Below are 14,352 nucleotides of genomic sequence, written 5' to 3' on the forward strand. Positions count from 1 at the left end.
AGTCATACATACAATTAGGTACGTTCCATCTTTCGTCGTATTTGTTCAAATTAATAGAAACACACACAATAAAATTCAGGCCGCCGAAAACAAGATTTTTTTTTTAAATATTTGGCGTTTAGATTATGAACATAATGGCCGTCGCCATGTGAACAATTAACACAAAACTATTCCAACTAACTTTAAATACACGTACATTGTAATGTAATTAATTAACATGTGATTAACTTTATGCATCAACGCTGAAATTACAAAGTAACAAATGCCAACCATGCTAGAAAAAATAAAATATGTATTTTTGTAAATATCTTGCAGCCGTTTTGTAAACGAATGTCGTGTATAAGATTTTCCAATTACATATTTTCGACCCTATTTATTACAAATATATATATATATATCAAACATTTGGTCGAATTCAATATAACTTATACAGAATTATATGTATATATATAATCAACAAGTTAAATTTAAAGTTAATGATTTTGTAAGACGATGTTTTATTCATATTAAATATTTATAAAAAGCATTCAGTGGTGATATTAATAGCAAACCATAACCATTTCGAACACACCAAGACATAGCCCAATGAGTCGAGTCAAGGTTCGGAATAGGTTTTAATCAGGTGGACGAGAGCTTTGCCTTGTGAATATACGTATCGGGCCAAGATACTAATATGTTTTATCACACGAGACGGCTGTTAAAACAAACTAATTGAACTCACTGCCTTAATTGAGATTGATAAGTGTTGGGACTGCTGCCTTTTTGGTGAAGTACATGTTAATACATACCGCCATTGATGTATTAGTACGAAGCTTGAGTTTACCCATTAACACACCCGAACACGACAAACACAATTTGCTGGGTATCAACAGAATGCTCGAATAACGCGTGACACCAACAAATAAAGACTTTGTTAGTATTTATATGGATTGGTAGAACAGCACTTTCAAAATAACTGTAAACAGCTTTGCAGAATACAGAACATCTACATGTACACCTTCATTGAAATCGACTAGTGTGGTACAGTACATAATCTAGGAATAGTAGATAAAGATCTTATCCTCGGTAACCTTATGGGGATAAATGTCAGAAAGAGTAACGGAAATAATAAAAACGCAAATTAAATATTTGAGGATTGTTTTTATTTCGATTAAAACTTAAAACGTAAACGCAGGATGATAATTGAATGTTTTACAACAACTGTGATAACTTGATAAATAAAAATTCTAAAAAATATCACATTTCCTGTTTTATTTTGTAACTGACTTTCCAACATTGAAAGAAATAAAAATATCTTATAACTAACATAATTTATCTAACGTTTAGAACCTTTCCAGCAGGCGTTCAGTTCATACAGTAAAAACCTCTTAACAAACTTGATAAAAGTTTATTGATTTAAATACAATTAATTCTTATTTTGAACGTTGAACCTGAACTTATGTACCCCTAGGTATTAGTACGTGAATATACTTTGTTTGTACGTATCAATTTTGTTGATTATAGACACGTGATGCAGGTTAGGCTAAATGCCTAGTAAATATTTAAAATCCAACATAACATCTGTAATTTTTTTGTCCCAGTTTCTTCAACATCTCTTAACTTAAAGGATTTCCTTAACTTTAACTGATCAAATGGAAAGCATAACGAAGTAAGGGAAAGCTCTAAGTTAACCTTTCCCTTAACTTTTGTAATGCTTTCCTATGGAGAATTTCAAGTTAATTAAGGCATTCCTTAAAATTAGGAAATGTTGAAACTGAATTCTGGTTGTATATTGAACACACTTATAGTTACGGTAGGAATGTAATGATGGATTAGATGAAATTTGTATATTCAAAAGTGGATTTTTTTATCTTGATAATAAACATGTGATCACCACATGAACATTTTATACATTATATACATATCTATGTCAGTCCCTGTAGAGTTTTCTAGAGGTAACGACAGTACTTATTACAGGATGTCATTAAGAGGGCATGGGATATTGTTCAATTGGTCACCGTAAAGAAGAATATTTCTCGGCGACAATATTTGCCACCGGACGTCAACTATATATTTTTTCAGCCCCATCAGAAATGTACATGTATGACCTTCGGGCACTGAGAAGAGTGTGTGCGTACGAAGAAAGCAGCATGATCCTACCACACACATGGATATTTCGTGACCAGTACATCCAAACTGTCAAGGATAAGCAAGCTGTCGCCACATTCTCTATTTGTATAGCCAATACGGAAAATAATGAACAAAGTGTAAAGAAAACAATTCGCCAATGAAGTCAATACGACTGTTTCCCTTTATATAATTGTTGGTATCGGTTTGAAGTTCACTAGAAACAGGTCATAGGACTGTGGATTGTCGCGTGTTCGTCTATAAGATGAGCTTCTTGATGCTCCAGTTTTGACAAAGGCTCAATCTTTTATTCAGGACAGAAGATTTTGCTTTTGTGAGATACAAATGAAACTTCTAATCAAATACGTAAAAAGAGATATATTTGTCTCTTAATTAGACAAGGAACGCAATAAAATCACATTCAATACTACTACATCACATAATGACAAAACTATGATTCATAACTATAACAACCTGACCATTGCTTTTCGTCTTTGAGAACATCCTCCTCGCTAATGGTCATATAAAAACAAAAACAATGAATAACGATTGTGTATTGACAACTCCAGTGTTTAGTATGGTTCAAGATTATTTGGAAAACCCAAAATAATATTTGGTGGGGTATTCACTCAAACAGAAACATGATGCAGAAAATACATGAAATCCAATGACAATAACAGAACGTCAATGTCAATCAATTTTTCAAAATATTTCCATTTATTTCAGGACATATTGAAACTAAACTATTACATTTTGCTGTTTCTTAAAGATGCTCCATTGCTGACAAATGGTATTTTTTTCACTATCAAAAACAGGAGCAGACGATTTAGTATTTTTCTTAAGTTTTAAAAGTTACTTACATAACACCATCACAAAGTTTGAGCTTCTAATTTTACTTCAAGTTAAAAATATGAATAATAAATTAATTGCATCCCGAAAAAAATCTATGGCACTATATCCTAAGCTATATAGAATGAAATACTGATAACGCATGCCCAAAATGAAAAATAAATTATTTTATATAATTTTTTGTGTTAATTAGACATACTTTGTTTAATTATTGTTCAAATGATGACACCGCAGTGTCCCAATACACACACCTCGCACAACATACACGCAACACACCGCATACTTGGGAGGCCGTCCTTACATGACCATAGCTGTTAATAGGACGTTAATTAAACAAACATACAATTTCAAATAATGAATATCATTCATGCTCTGTCGGCAGTGGAGCATATTTAAATCTTTATAAATCTCACATGAACAAACCAGCCATAGGTTAATACCAACATCCAAAACACTAGCTGTTTGTTGTCCCTAAACATCTGCACCGAGTCCCAGAAAGACAGATATAAAGATGAAGTTTTGATGTCCTAGTTTCAATTCCGGCCCTATCGCTTATAGACTCAAGGTCTATATAAATAGACGATAACATGACAGAATAATAAATTTGGTGTCCCTTACATCACTGTCGTGTCTACACAGGACAAACAGCTTTATGGTGACCCTGGTGTATCTTTCACTAGATACGTAAAATACCCCGAGCAACATCTTTTGTGACGTAATGCTGTACTTTGATATAACTGATATGTCTTTCTGTGATTTGTATAATATTGCCACTCAATAAGCCCGGACTGCTCACTACACAGTGTCACGTTGTTACGCGTGCCCACTACTAGTAACGGTCGGCCATAATGAAAACGAAATGAAATCATGAATGGGTTTATGAGACCACCTGCTAAACTTCTAATTAATTAACCAGTTCACTTTAATACAATCTCCGGACACACATCACTGGTTCATCTAGTGCAGAATTTAAATCCCCTTCTTCTCGGTCATAATGCTACCGTATTATCCCATTATAATATACCTTTATAACATCAATTCAAAATAGGTCTGTTGGTGTTTTTGTGAAAGCAGTACTATTGTGTAAATATTATTCTGCATTGTTTGCCACGTCACATGTGTATTTTGGATGGAATGGTGATTATGTTTATTGCTGCAATTCACCGTGTTAATATGGTTTGGATTAGTTTGCAGACAGGTATTTCTATTGAAGTCAGATATTGAATCCAGTCCTTGTTTCGTTGATTACATTATTTCGACAATGTAATAAAGGATCCGGAGTTTTATCATGTTAATTTGTAATCCGGAAATCAAACACTTCACTAGAACTATGGTTTCCGTCACCGAAGACACTGATTTAGAAATTATGAGTTTTGTAATCAGCCATGTTTGAAAATAAATTAATTGAAGAAATGAATAATTCAAATATGATAATTAATACAGAGTTCACTATTTTTTGACCTGGTCTACTTTGTTGTAATGTTCCAGTAACGAGAAGTTGAAGGTCAAGGAAACTTCAAAACGTTATAGAGAAATGGACTCAATGATACAACTTTGTGTCAAAAGTCAAAAATTGATATAGTGTCGGGAGTGAAATTAGGACGATGAAAGTCTTTAAGGGGTAATATAGGAAAGATATCAGTCTTTAATGATCAATAGGAAGAATAATATTTGAAATCTATTTACCTTTTACGATCTTGAGATGGGGTCAGCAGGGAAATTCTACAGTCTACATTTTAAAATAAGTCATTTCGGCGACCCATTAAACATTTTAATTGATTATACATAATATGTCGAAGCTTTGTTTATACTGTGTGTGGCAGCCGCATAGATTTAGCGTTCATTTATTTTGTTTTTTGGCTAATTTTTAAATTGATAACCACTTAGGTAATTTCATTTGAAAAAAATACATTTAATCTTATTTGCCAAAGTTGGGGCGGTGTCAAGGAAAGCAATTTATCCCATACTTGACAGGATTATCCCGCGGTTGCTAGGGAAAAGATAACTCTCTCTTTTACGAGGGTAGGGAAAAGACAGCTCACACGCGCTAGACAATGACGTCATCAATACATGCGGCAACCATTTTTACGCTCATCGACTTTCACATCAACTGAAATTTCATCATGTCTCGTTAAAGTATTGGAGAAAAAGAATCAAACATGGACCTATCAGCTGGACAGGGGTATATCAACCATCGTGGAAGATTTTGACCATCAACCCTCGGCAGCCAAAATCTTTCACTCGGGTTGAGATATTCCTACCCACCTGACAGGCCTATGTAAGATTCTATTAAGCAAAAATAGTAAGATAATAAAAACAATAATGCTAAATTCAGTCGCCTTCTCGATCATTTACAGCAGATACAATTCCAACGCTATAACTGCAGGACAGATGAAAATATAAGGTCCGAAAAGAAGTAGTATTGTGCGACTGTTCCAGGAAGCAATGGACTTTCCGTATGTTTTATTTTAATGGGAAATAATTGTTAGAAATTTAGACATTATATTTTATTTACCATACCCGATGTTTGGGAAATATGATGTTGCTATGATGCTTTTAGCATCTTTGATATTCTTTCACTTCTGGAAGCTAGTTTACAATGTAAAATGGTGCAGTACTATCAGTTTTTTTTAACAAACCGGCATGGAGAGAAATGTAAATATACATGTACATAAGGTGAACACTTATAGACATTTTTTAGATAAATCTTTCTTGTGAATATTACTGACAGAGACATATAACCATTGGTAAATTTTTGACAAATAGATCAACAATAAATCCTAGAAAGTCTACATAATTTTCATATTTCATCCACCATCCTGTTATATGTACACCATTAGCGACATTTGTGGAAATGAGAAAAACAGAAGACGTGCCCATTACAGCCGAAACACACATCTGTTATTAGCGACAAATGGATGGCGGCCATTACAGAGACAAAGCCGGCGACTTATACACATAGACAGATATTCACTGGGAACACAGATTTTCCACATCTGGTTTGCATATGAACGCTGACTGTAATCACCTTTAATGCCTACTTGGACCTTTTAGCGCCAAAGAGGGCGACGCATAAACCTTACTGGAGACGTTGGCACCAGGAAGGTGATACTGCGCATGCGTATTCGACAATATGTTACCGGCATTAGGAAAGGATACCTGGTTAGTGGGAAGCTGAGGACAAAGTGCTTACAGATAAATCTAATTATATTTATAGTCTTCCTTTATACGTAGATATTCATGTCGACTTGCAAAGTATGAATATAGCATTATAAAATATATATGGTTGTGATATCCAAACGTGACGCCAGTTGAATATAGTTAAATATTACAACTCCTAGATTCTGTGCAAAGCTTCATAGTATAGACTAGTATATGATATGAAAATGATGCTGAGGGAAATAAAAAACATTATGTTTAGCTTGACAAAATGACAATTGGAACAAGTTTATATGGAAGAAATGATAGGAGAAAGTAAAGAAGTTTAACTGTAAAATATAAATGAATATTTAAATCTGAAAAATGTAGCGACTCTGCTACAAATAAATATGTTTTGAATACTTAAAGAAAACCTTAAAGAGTTTTTAATCAATGAAAAAAAAATCCAGTTCAACTACAAATGAATATGTTTTGAATAAATAAAGGAAATCCTTCATTAATCTTTGATCCTAATGAAGAGGATTTCAGTGTATAAGAATTAACTGCACGTTAGAAGCAGTATTTCTTTTTATCACAACAAATTAACAGGTACATAGTTACATAACATTGCCACTAAAATGGAGACCATTTCAATTATTACCTGCTTGCTTGACATCATTGAAATACATTCTGTCCTCTTACATTTCCAGGAACATGACATATATATTCAAACAAGGACACACGAATATATGTTTTGATTAAAAGACCACTGTTTTAATTTACTTTATTACTTTCTTTGAACAGTGATAAAAGAACACATCAAGGTCGAAACATTCAAAACTACACATACCAGTTCTTCAGACAGAGTTTTACAACTGTGCAATGTATGTAAGCTTAATGAATGACACGCCTATTACAAAGAGATTCTATTAGAACTCTTTCGTATTGAAGTCATAAAAGCTGTCTAACAAAAAGCTAATGAAGAGCTACACATCATGCGGTTGTTGAGTTATGATTGCGCTGTTCTATGCCGACATGTTTTAACTTGTTTCGGGTATCGTTACATTAGAAGTATGTTTCAGAAAGTAAGAATAACGCCATATTTTATTTAAGAATTAAATTGAATGGAATTTTCTATGTTATGGAGATATAACGCAGAAATCGCAACCTGGTTTATGATTTGAGAACCGTCTGATGTTTGTGCTATATCTCCATAACATAAAAATATATTTAAATTAATCCTTATAATTCAATTTACTAAAAGTTAACCCCTTCAATATTCAAAATTCATTTTGGGACTCTTTTGTCTATGAAATCATTACGGCGTCATCTCAGCTAATCAGAAGCGACGTCACAAGCGACGACACCATTTTTTTTTCTTCATGGGCTGATAAAGTAAAAAATAAGCCAATTTGAATGAAAATCATTTGGCTTTAAAGGTACAAATATCTCACTGTAACATGATTGCTGCGGATACTGAGGAATTTCCAACAGATTATCTTGGTCCCAAATGCCTCGAACTGTCATCATATGATTTTGGTTGATAAAGTGCCCTCTAAAGCTCCTGCTTTTCGATTATTACTTTCCCTCTGGCCTTGGCTGTTTCATTTTTATATTCAAATGTACAAATTTTCAAACATAATAACATTTAAAATCACACATCCCAAACAGTCTTATGTTTTACCCCTATGAATGTAGCAGCGAGTTATTTTCAATCAGAATGTAATACAAAACACATCCGAGGCCTTGGGCGAACCTTTGAATACGTCTACATATTTTGGTACGTGAACTTTTTTCCCTCTTGTATTTGTCAATTCTGTACCAATTATATTTCCTACGGGACATATTGAGGAGGCGATCTACAGACTTATTAGCCACGGTTCCGTACTGACAGCCAGACAGCTGAGAAACGGAATCCAATCCTAGGCGGCGGCGCGAAGATCAGCCCGGGGGTGAATCCCGAACATATAAGGTCTCGCGAGCGCGCGACGTGATGTACGTTGCATTCCAGATTTTGCTATGTGGACCGTTAGGATTCTCATACATCTGTAAATCGACATCGCCGGCTGGAGTGGCTGACAATGTACAAATTCTAATACAATTGAGTGGAAAATGCCTATGTAACAGCTTCCATTGTTAACAGATGTGACAGTAACTGAGAGGATGATTTTGGATGAAACATTTTAGACAGGCAATGCTTACATGTTGTAATAGAGAAATGTGTAAACGTTTGTAAGGACAATTTCCAAAAGAATGATCAGCGATCACCTACATAATTATAGAAAATATAGAATTCCCATATTGTGTAGGTAAAATATGTGTCATAATATATAATCGTCAACAGTTTGCAGCTGTGACACATTAGGCTAGATAATCCAACATTTTATCATCCAATGCCTGATATATAATCCTTTTAGCTTTCCTGATCTTGTACAAGTACATTTTTATTGCCTCTCGGACACGTATTTTCTTAAACGAAAAATGTGATACTGTTATATTTTTTCACCAGATGTGTCAGAATAGCGTTTAAATCAATTTTAACTGAAGGCGTTCTACCCCATGTTCACTTTTATATTATGACATGTACAATTCTACTAAGCTTGAATTGGTGTGGTTATAAATTAGTCCGCTAAACCAGCCTATATTAGGCTTTTTAAATTTTTTTTTGCCTAATATATAGTCTGCTAGCGGTACCTCTTAAAAATGTGAAATCGTAGGCCAGATTTGGCCTACGGTACGTCAGCGGCATATTTCTAATATATCGTCCATGCAATGCCGGGAAAACGTACACATACCTATATATTGCCGTTTGCTCTACTAAATGTGTATACGGCGGCCATTACAAATGTGTGAAATAGAAGGGTCTCGGAAGTATTTCATTGTACACAGTTGTTTAATTTCATAAATGGGATGTAACATGGGGGCAAAGGAGTACATAAGATCCCAATATAAAGGTATGTGTACGTTTTCCCGGCATTGCATGGACGATATATTAGAAATATGCCGCTGACGAAGCGTAGGCCAAATCTGGCCTACGAATTCACATTTTTAAGAGGTACCGCGAGCTTACTATATATTAGGCAAAAAAAAAAATAAAAAAAAAATAAAAAAGCCTAATAATATAGGCAGGTTTAGCGGACTAGTTATGAATTTGTCCAGTTCCAGACACGCCTTTCCTCGGTATTCCATGGGTTAAATTTTCACTGATGTTAAATCTACACCTGGATAATCTCTTAGTAAACGTGAAGGCAGTTCAGGAGAAAAGAACTGACCAATCACAAGCCTGCAGAAAATTAATTTGAAGTCAAAAAGTACACACAACCTACCATTATTCTATTCTTTTCTAATACGGAACCTTTGGTTTTGCTATGACGTAAATCAGAAATGGATATTACTGTAGTGATAGTAACCTCTGGAAGGAGTCTAGAATAGATGGTTGGCTGTGTTGATATCGTCTACCAGATGTCTCGCACTGGCTAATACAATTGACGTTGATTGTTTGTTAGTTTGTTTGATTATTTTAACGTCCTATTAGTAGCAAGGGTCATGTAAGGACGGCCTCCAATGATGTTGATATCCAAATGGAAGGGGTGAAGGGTCACCATTAAAACGTTTCCCGTTTGATCTCAGTCCACGGGAGGGCTGCCTAAGTCAACGATAGGGGAGATTTGTATATAACATGATCAGAGTTTGACTGTGCTGTTACAAATTGTCTCGCTCCCCACCATAATATTCCTGTGACATCCAAATACTTTTCGGGATGACCTTGTGATCCTACCACCACCTACGCCGACCCATTCCACGACTGTTACGTCACAGGATGCTTGTGTCCATGAGTGCGTATGCACTTATGTTGAAATTTGATTTGAATTATTTATTGTATTATGGACAACGCGTTTTATAAGTAAGTTTGAAAACACTTACGTGAGTAAATGGTACCGCATACCGACAGGGCCAACGTTTCTAGTAATAGGCCGTCTGTTTTGAAGATATTTGTGTTTTGTCTTTAATGCGTTGTAGTTAGGAACATTCATTTACTATGGTCCAATGAGGTAGAAAAATAATTTCTACAAAAACCCGTGACAATCAGTATTATGTTTTAAAAAATCATTGAAACGGTCCATTTAAGTTTAATTGAGAATATGTTTATGGGGTTGCTGAAAATTGAGGTGAATTCTAATTGTCTTTTCGAATGCGCTGAAATCAAAGACTATCACAATATTCATTTACAGTTTTATTAGGAAATTATTTTAAATAAATAACTTAAATTTAAATATCTGAACCAGAACATGTATCTTAATAATGAAAATAAACACATTCTAATGATCTTCTGACTATGAGAAAGACTTCTTTTTTTTTTACATTGGATTACTCGATGTATTGTATTGTAAAGTGAGTTTTACAATCTGATTAAAACACATATCCTTATAACCACTCCGTTCAATAGAGGATCTGACAATATCCCATAAGGGGTCACGTCCAGATGACCTTTATACCGCGTGTACTTCAGAGCAAATGCAGTTTCAACACCTTACGACATCAATTGAAAACGTCTTTTCGCCCCAGTATACATATACAATTAGCTTTGTTGTGCACTTCGGGCGAGATGACTACATATACGAAAATAATTTCGACAGCTTTTTCAAACTATTTCGTCCCCAGTCAAGATTCTGGCAGTGCCAATTTGATTGGCCATTTCAAAAGGTCATCTTGACGTGACCCCTAATGGGATGTTCTCAGATCCTCTTATCAAACGTAGTGATACTAAGGATCTGTATTTTAATCAGATTGTGAGTTTTAAAACGTTACACATGAGTTCATTATTTGGTGTTTAATTGTCATTTTACGAGAACAATGATTACAATAATGTATATGTTGTGTATGTGACAAGTCATCTATGCATAGCCTATATAAAATCATTCATTAAACGTAACACAATATCCACAAAGCGGATTTAAAGTATACGATATGTCATCGCCATTTAGTCTAAAATTTTCATAAAAATAACAGGAAATTGTTTCCATTGCGATGAGCAAGATCATATCACAAACTTGGCTTGTTTGAAAAGGCCTATTATGTAACTTATTCATGTTTTATTTGTTTTATTTATGGTGATTTCTCATAACCTTTTTAAACGTTGATTGGTTGATTACATAAACGTCCTATTATCAGCCAGGGTAAGGACGGCCTCTCGTCAGCGTGTTATGTGCAGTATGTTCGATGTTCGTGTTTTGACTTTTTGGAATAGTGAACTTCTTCCCTTTTTATAGTGATATATCATTTAATACAGAACAAACACGCCTTACACGGTCATGTTACACTGACAACGAGACACTAGGAAGAAGAAAGCCATTTAGAAAAAAGATAAAACATAAGATCCTAAGTTTAGTCGCCTTTTACAATACCATGCAACAGGGGCAGCAATTACAATCATAATCCCTATCTAGTAGGTATTGTAAAACTTGTACAAAGGCGTTAGATATCAGACTTCGTTCTGTTGTTCCTTTAATACCCGATTCTAACATTGGATCCTCAAAAGCGAAGTCACTCTTCTTAATCAAGGAAGGTTTCAGGATATCATTATCAAACGCAAGGCCATCTTTACTGCATATGGATATGCTTAATTTATGTCGACACACAGATCGTACAAAAACAAACGAAATATGTGTGCTTGGCCTGAGGATCTGCTTGTGGTATGTAGTGTGCGGTGCGTGTTTTAGGACTGCGGTATATTCGTGTTGTATCTTCTTATATAGTGGAACTCTTACTCTGTGTCTATAGTTAGGCGTAAGAATTGTACCTGCTGTCCCTATTGCATGATCGTAAAAGGCGACCAAATTCAATTTAATTTCTTTTCTTCTTAACTACAAGTTTCTTCTTCCTAACGTCTCCCTTGACACCGCCTCACATTTGGCCTTTAGTTGAGTGCTTGCCCCTGTGAGGTAGGCTCTGGGATCTGTCCTCTGGCCGACACACACCAAAGTCTATAAAAGTGGTAGTTTCTGCTCCTGCTTAGCGTTAAGAATACTGGGAGTGGGACGACTGGTGTACCCGTTGTCAATATAATGTGACCGGGTGGGGTGTGTTGCTTTGTGTCTTCGACTGCATGCTTCAGCGATATAGCACTATAAAAAAGTTAGTTAGGAAGCAGAGAAAAAGTATGATCCTGATTTTAGTCACTTTTTACGATCAATAAGGGCAGTAGGTACAATTCTGACGCCCTACCTATCATATTGAATGTCAGTGACGGGGTGAATAAAAAAACCAAGGAAGTTTCAAAATCTGGATCGGGGACAAAATAAATGGCACCAGAGCCATCATTCTACTTACATTGCAAAAGCAACCCATTATCAATGATAGTCACACAGTATTTCAACATCCAATTCAATAGTGTTACCTGTTTTCAATGATTACTCAAATACGAGATTTCCAGGGCTGTGCATATGTCCTATGAATGGTTGCTATTTATGGTGAACCATTAGACGATTTTTACTGTAGGTCAGCGCCTTGTGTGGGTTTCTCGGCTTTATGTGGTAAATTATCGCCGTTAAACACTTATCGCGAGTGCTATGTAACGATATCTGTTGTAAAACACGTCTGTAGTGTGCTCAAAGCAATAACGTGTCGTCGGTAACAATGGCCTATTTATCAGATATACGACATCATCATCGATCCCCCCACAACATAAAGAGGTCGCTTGATTTCTACTGTCTGTTAAACCAACAAACTTGTGACGAGATCGACAATCAAAATCACGCAGCCCTTCTCCTTCACTGTATTGGAACGCTATATGAATCCTTCAAATGTTCCGGAATTTTTTTGTTGCTTTGCCAACTGGTGACAATTAGTCGTTTCCGAGAAACTGCGTCACAAAAACGCTTACTTGGTCGGTAATCAGATACTGAAGAGTGTTTGTTTGTGTACTACATCCGGCGTAACCTATCGACTGGAAAACAGGAATCTCTATCAAAATTGAATTAAGATCTAATGATGTTACTTGCTAAGCTTGACATGCCATTCATTTCAGTTCAAAACTATAGAAGTTTTTTTACGAAATACCAAACATGAACATAATCTAGGTACAACAAAGTATTTTTAATGTACTTATTTCCGGTTTCCTCCACCAACAAACCTGATACGTCCTTATATGACTGTTATTAGGACGTTAAACTAATAAAACATCAACTAAATCTTGTGAACTGTATTACACCAAAGGTATTCTCCTAAACTATTCATGTAAGAAGATGTCTGTATGTATTCATATATTGACCTAAGTCACTATTTTCACCAAAAAATGTAGACCAAATTCAAGAAATTCTTCAACTTAGCACGTGATCAAGACAAAATGTGAGGCAATAAAAAATCTGAAAATCTTATTTTCATTAGGAACGGTAGAAATTGTCACTGCAGACCATGTAATCAACTAATGAAGCGAGCCGTACAACTGTTTACAGAGCGGAGGACGGTAGCTTCGTACACCAGGCACGATGTTGTGTCTCATTGATTTTCAATCATAGTCACTAAAGCAGTTACACCCTATAACAAACATACAGGCACTTTCCTGTCAGATTGTAATCACAAATCAGAGGGATCACATGGCCACACGAGTGGAGGCTACAAATTTGACTCATCTGAAGTAAACCAATGTAATCCAATATTCACTGCCAAAATATACTCCAGCTATAGGACACTCCGATCAACTCGGTTTTAAATGCAAATCTTAAGTAGCAAGGAAACAGAAAAGTATAAAGTTTTGAACAGTTTAAAGGTTAAACAATCAAATTCACATTTATGTGAAGAAGTTGGCTATTCACACAACGCACACCTATTTGTTCTCCCAAGGTAAAGGACAAATATTACTCTATCTTGTGCCTTGCTTACCAAGGATTGTAGGGGCAGTTAGGAGAATTACGTACGATAAGTAACTCGACAGCTCAATGAATATGGGAGATAACATAAAAATTGTTGGGAAAATGAAACCGGTAAAAACAACCACAAACTAAGATCACAGAAAACGTTGAAGCGAATAGAATGGATTTAGAAATCTAGACAATAGTGTTTCCTGACCAAACTATATCCACATTGTGTGTATGAGCTATATCAGACGAATATAAGACCAGACTAGTCTCACACGTTTACAAATTGGCTTAGTTCTACGTGCGTCTGCTTCCAAACGGAAAACCCTTACACAGCATGGTCTTGTATGATCCCTACCAAGTCTTTCGAAATGTAGCCTGAAATTTTGGATCATATGTGACA

At 35.3% G+C, this 14,352-nt stretch overlaps 1 protein-coding gene across 1 annotated transcript in view; it reads right to left on the reverse strand.

The window, feature by feature from the left end:
- The window catches only part of LOC138332625 (opioid-binding protein/cell adhesion molecule homolog), an 88,461-nt gene that overhangs the window by 14,096 nt on the left and 60,013 nt on the right, over positions 1-14,352 (reverse strand). The gene's annotated exons all lie outside the window — the stretch shown is intronic.

The sequence above is a fragment of the Argopecten irradians genome, chromosome 10 (assembly GCF_041381155.1).
Source record: "Argopecten irradians isolate NY chromosome 10, Ai_NY, whole genome shotgun sequence".
Lineage (NCBI taxonomy): Eukaryota > Metazoa > Mollusca > Bivalvia > Pectinida > Pectinidae > Argopecten > Argopecten irradians.